We start from the raw sequence: 4,659 nt of genomic DNA, 5'->3' as shown, positions 1-4,659 counted from the left end.
TGTGGAGGTCCCCTCAGGCTCTTTTTTATAATTATTTTATAAATATTAATAATTACAAAATAAAAGTAGGGGACCCCCCAAATTGGATCACCAGCCAAGGTAAAGCGGACAGCTGTGGTCTGGTATTCTCAGGGTGGGAAGGTCCATAGTTATTGGGCCTTCACAGCCTAAAAATAGCAGGCCGCAGGCACCCCAGACGTGGCGCATCCACTAGATGCGCCAATCCTGGCGCTTCACCCCAGCTCATCCCGTGCCCTGGTGCAGTGGCAAACGGGGTAATAAATCGGGTTGATACTAGCTGTAAAGTCACCTGAGATCAAGCCCAGCAGTTTGTGATGTCATGGCGTCTATTAGATACCCAACATCATAAACTGTCAGTACTAACAAAAACAAAAAATCGACAAAAGAAATTTATTTGAAAAAACAGTCCCCAAAACATTTCCTCTTTCACCAATTTATTGTAAGAAAAAAAATAAAGGGGTCCCACGACGACTCTGGACCGTCTAGAATATGGGGGGGAGACACTCAGGGAACGTATCCCCCATTTTCTAGGAGTGCGGACCCTTCATGTGAGGAGTGTGGGTGCAATGAATCTGCACTCACTCTCCCCGGGTCCACAGCAGCAGAGTCCATGTCGTAATGGTTGCTACCAAAGCTGCAATGCCCTGCTCATGAGGTAAGGGCATGCCTAATCAGGAGAACTACTGTAGAGGAAGCTCTGCTCACTGGTATATAGGTGCTCAGAGGTAATAATAGATAAAATTAGTGAGTAACCTCGGCACTCTATATCTCCCAGACTAAGTCAGTAAGTCACAACGGATAGTAATGCAAAAACACTCTTTATTGGTCCGTATTAAGAAAATTTTTTTTTCATAAGCATATATGTTTTTGTCCAAAACAAGTTACAAATGACGTTTCGGCCTGAGCCTTCGTCAGATTGGACTTATCTGCATGTAATCATGAAAAATGACAATAATCAGTATCACATAAGAGTGAGAGAACAATAACATAAACTCGAACAATGTAGAGGTACAATTGGGATGCAGCAAAAAAATTGCAACACAGCAAGAAATGAAACACATGATACAAATGTCATAATACAGTACAAGGACAATATAGTAATGACAAATATGGGGTCAGAGTAGACTTAGACAGCTCTGGTACGAAAGAGATGTCAATCATAAAGTAACATGTGCAGTAGGTGTAGAGCTACACTATGCATGGCAGAGCTAATGGGTAGACCGACCATAGAAAAAGTAGAGAAAAAGTGGAGAAAAAGTGGAGAATAAGTGGAGATTAAGAGGAGAAAAAGTGGAGAAAAAAGTGGAGAAAAAGTGGAGAAAAAGTGGAGAAAAAGTGGAGAAAAAGTGGAGATTAAGAGGAGAAAAAGTGGAGAAAAAAGTGGAGAAAAAGTGGAGAAAAAGTGGAGCATAAGTGGAGAAAAAGTGGAGAAAAAGTGGAGAAAAAGTGGAGCATAAGAGGAGAAAAAGTGGAGAAAAAAGTGGAGAAAAAGTGGAGCATAAGAGGAGAAAAAGTGGAGAAAAAGTGGAGAAAAAGTGGAGCATAAGAGGAGAAAAAGTGGAGAAAAAGTGGAGAAAAAGTGGAGAAAAAGTGGAGCATAAGAGGAGAAAAAGTGGAGAAAAAGTGGAGAAAAAAGTGGAGAAAAAGTGGAGAAAAAGTGGAGAAAAAGTGGAGAAAAAGTGGAGAAAAAGTGGAGAAAAAGTGGAGATTAAGAGGAGAAAAAGTGGAGAAAAAGTGGAGAAAAAGTGGAGCATAAGAGGAGAAAAAGTGGAGAAAAAAGTGGAGAAAACGTGGAGAAAACGTGGAGAAAAAGTGGAGAAAAAGTGGAGCATAAGAGGAGAAAAAGTGGAGAAAAAGTGGAGAAAAAAGTGGAGAAAAAGTGGAGTAAAAGTGGAGAAAAAGTGGAGAAAAAGTGGAGATTAAGAGGAGAAAAAGTGGAGAAAAAGTGGAGAAAAAGTGGAGCATAAGAGGAGAAAAAGTGGAGAAAAAAGTGGAGAAAACGTGGAGAAAACGTGGAGAAAAAGTGGAGAAAAAGTGGAGAAAAAGTGGAGAAAAAGTGGAGCATAAGAGGAGAAAAAGTGGAGAAAAAAGTGGAGAAAACGTGGAGAAAAAGTGGAGAAAAAGTGGAGAAAAAGTGGAGCATAAGAGGAGAAAAAGTGGAGATTAAGAGGAGAAAAAGTGGAGAAAAAGTGGAGAAAAAGTGGAGAAAAAGTGGAGCATAAGAGGAGAAAAAGTGGAGAAAAAAGTGGAGAAAAAGTGGAGAAAGTGGAGAAAAAAATGGAGAAAAAGTGGAGAAAAAGTGGAGAAAAAGTGGAGAATAAGAGGAGAAAAAGTGGAGAAAAAGTGGAGAAAAAGTGGAGAATAAGAGGAGAAAAAGTGGAGAATAAGTGGAGAAAAAAATGGAGAAAAAGTGGAGAAAAAGTGGAGAAAAAGTGGAGCATAAGAGGAGAAAAAGTGGAGAAAAAGTGGAGAAAAAGTGGAGAAAAAGTGCAGCATAAGAGGAGAAAAAGTGGAGAAAAAAGTGGAGAAAAAGTGGAGAAAAAGTGGAGCATAAGAGGAGAAAAAGTGGAGAAAAAGTGGAGAAAAAGTGGAGCATAAGAGGAGAAAAAGTGGAGAAAAAGTGGAGAAAAAGTGGAGAAAAAGTGGAGCATAAGAGGAGAAAAAGTGGAGAAAAAGTGGAGAAAAAAGTGGAGAAAAAGTGGAGAAAAAGTGGAGAAAAAGTGGAGAAAAAGTGGAGATTAAGAGGAGAAAAAGTGGAGAAAAAGTGGAGAAAAAGTGGAGAAAAAAGTGGAGAAAACGTGGAGAAAACGTGGAGAAAAAGTGGAGAAAAAGTGGAGAAAAAGTGGAGCATAAGAGGAGAAAAAGTGGAGAAAAAAGTGGAGAAAACGTGGAGAAAAAGTGGAGAAAAAGTGGAGAAAAAGTGGAGCATAAGAGGAGAAAAAGTGGAGATTAAGAGGAGAAAAAGTGGAGAAAAAGTGGAGAAAAAGTGGAGAAAAAGTGGAGAAAAAGTGGAGAAAAAGTGGAGCATAAGAGGAGAAAAAGTGGAGAAAAAAGTGGAGAAAAAGTGGAGAAAAAGTGGAGAAAAAGTGGAGATTAAGAGGAGAAAAAGTGGAGCATAAGAGGAGAAAAAGTGGAGAAAAAAGTGGAGAAAAAGTGGAGAAAGTGGAGAAAAAAATGGAGAAAAAGTGGAGAAAAAGTGGAGAAAAAGTGGAGAATAAGAGGAGAAAAAGTGGAGAAAAAGTGGAGAAAAAGTGGAGAATAAGAGGAGAAAAAGTGGAGAATAAGTGGAGAAAAAAATGGAGAAAAAGTGGAGAAAAAGTGGAGAGAAAGTGGAGAAAAAAATGGAGAAAAAGTGGAACACCCTTTGGTACCTTTCATGTGGCACTAAGGGGTGCTTAGCTTTGTATTTAGCCAAAAAAATGAAAAAAAAATGACATAGGGTTCCCCCTAGTTTTGTAGCCAGCTAGGGTAAAGCAGACGGCTGCAGCCTGCAGACCACAGCTGGCAACCTCACCTTGGCTGGTAATCCAAAACTGAGGGCACCCCACGCTGTTATTTTAAATTAAATAAATAATTAAAAAAAAAAAACACGTAGGGGTCCCCCAAAATTGGATCACCAGCCAAGGTAAAGCAGACAGCTGGGGCCTGATATTCTCAGACTAGGGAGGTCCATGGTTATTGGAATCTCCCCAGCCTAAAAATAGCAGGCCGCAGCCGCCCCAGAAGTGGCGCATCCATTAGATGCGCCAATCCTGGTGCTTCGCCCCAGCTCATCCCGCGCCCTGGTGCGGTGGCAAACGGGGTAATATTTGGGGTTAATACCAGATGTGTAATGTCACCTGGCATCAAGCCCTGGGGTTGGTGAGGTCAGGCGTCTATCAGATACCCGACATCACCAACCCAGTCAGTAATAAAAAAAAAATACACGACAAACACATTTTTATTTGAAAAAACACTCCCCAAAACATTCCCTCTTTAACCAATTTATTAGATTGAAAAACAAATCCAGGTCTGGTGAAATCCAAGGGTTTGCCATGACAATCCACACTGTCCCAGTCAATGAAGAGCAGGATGTTCCCCATTGGCTGGGAGAGCAGTGCAGTGACCTGAGCTAACATCAATGGGTCAGCCCAGGTCACTGCAGGGGATGACAAGTGCTGCTGTCAGCGAGGTACATTACCTGCGCTGATCTCCAGCACACTGACAGCCCCTGTCACTGAGGTCAATGACCGGCGCCTTCACATCAAGTATCGCGAGAGGTCCGTGACGTCACCGCCAGTGTCAGTCTCGGGTCGGAAGCGATAGGTGATGTGACAAGCGGCGGCCATGGAGGACAGTGACAGCGCTGAGGTCGGGATGGCGGGACTTCATCACCGCAGGTAAGCCGAGCGAGCGAGCGAGCGAGCGAGCGGGCGGGCGGGGGGGGGGGGCGGGCGGGGGGGGGGGGGGGGGTGGATGTGTGTGTGTGTGTGTTTGTGTATGTGTATGTATGTGTACATGCCGCGGGCAGGAGGGGGTGGAGCGAGCTGAGCGGGAAAGTGTGGGCTTCCTGCACGTAACTAAGATAAACATCGGGTTACTAACCAAAGCGCTTTGCTTGGATACCCGATGTTTATCTTGGTTACCAGCTTGTGGCAG

The sequence above is a fragment of the Anomaloglossus baeobatrachus genome, chromosome 6 (genome assembly GCF_048569485.1).
Source record: "Anomaloglossus baeobatrachus isolate aAnoBae1 chromosome 6, aAnoBae1.hap1, whole genome shotgun sequence".
Classification (NCBI taxonomy): Eukaryota; Metazoa; Chordata; class Amphibia; order Anura; family Aromobatidae; genus Anomaloglossus; species Anomaloglossus baeobatrachus.
The sequence above is the reverse complement of the archived record's forward strand: the minus strand, read 5'-3'. Positions refer to the sequence as shown.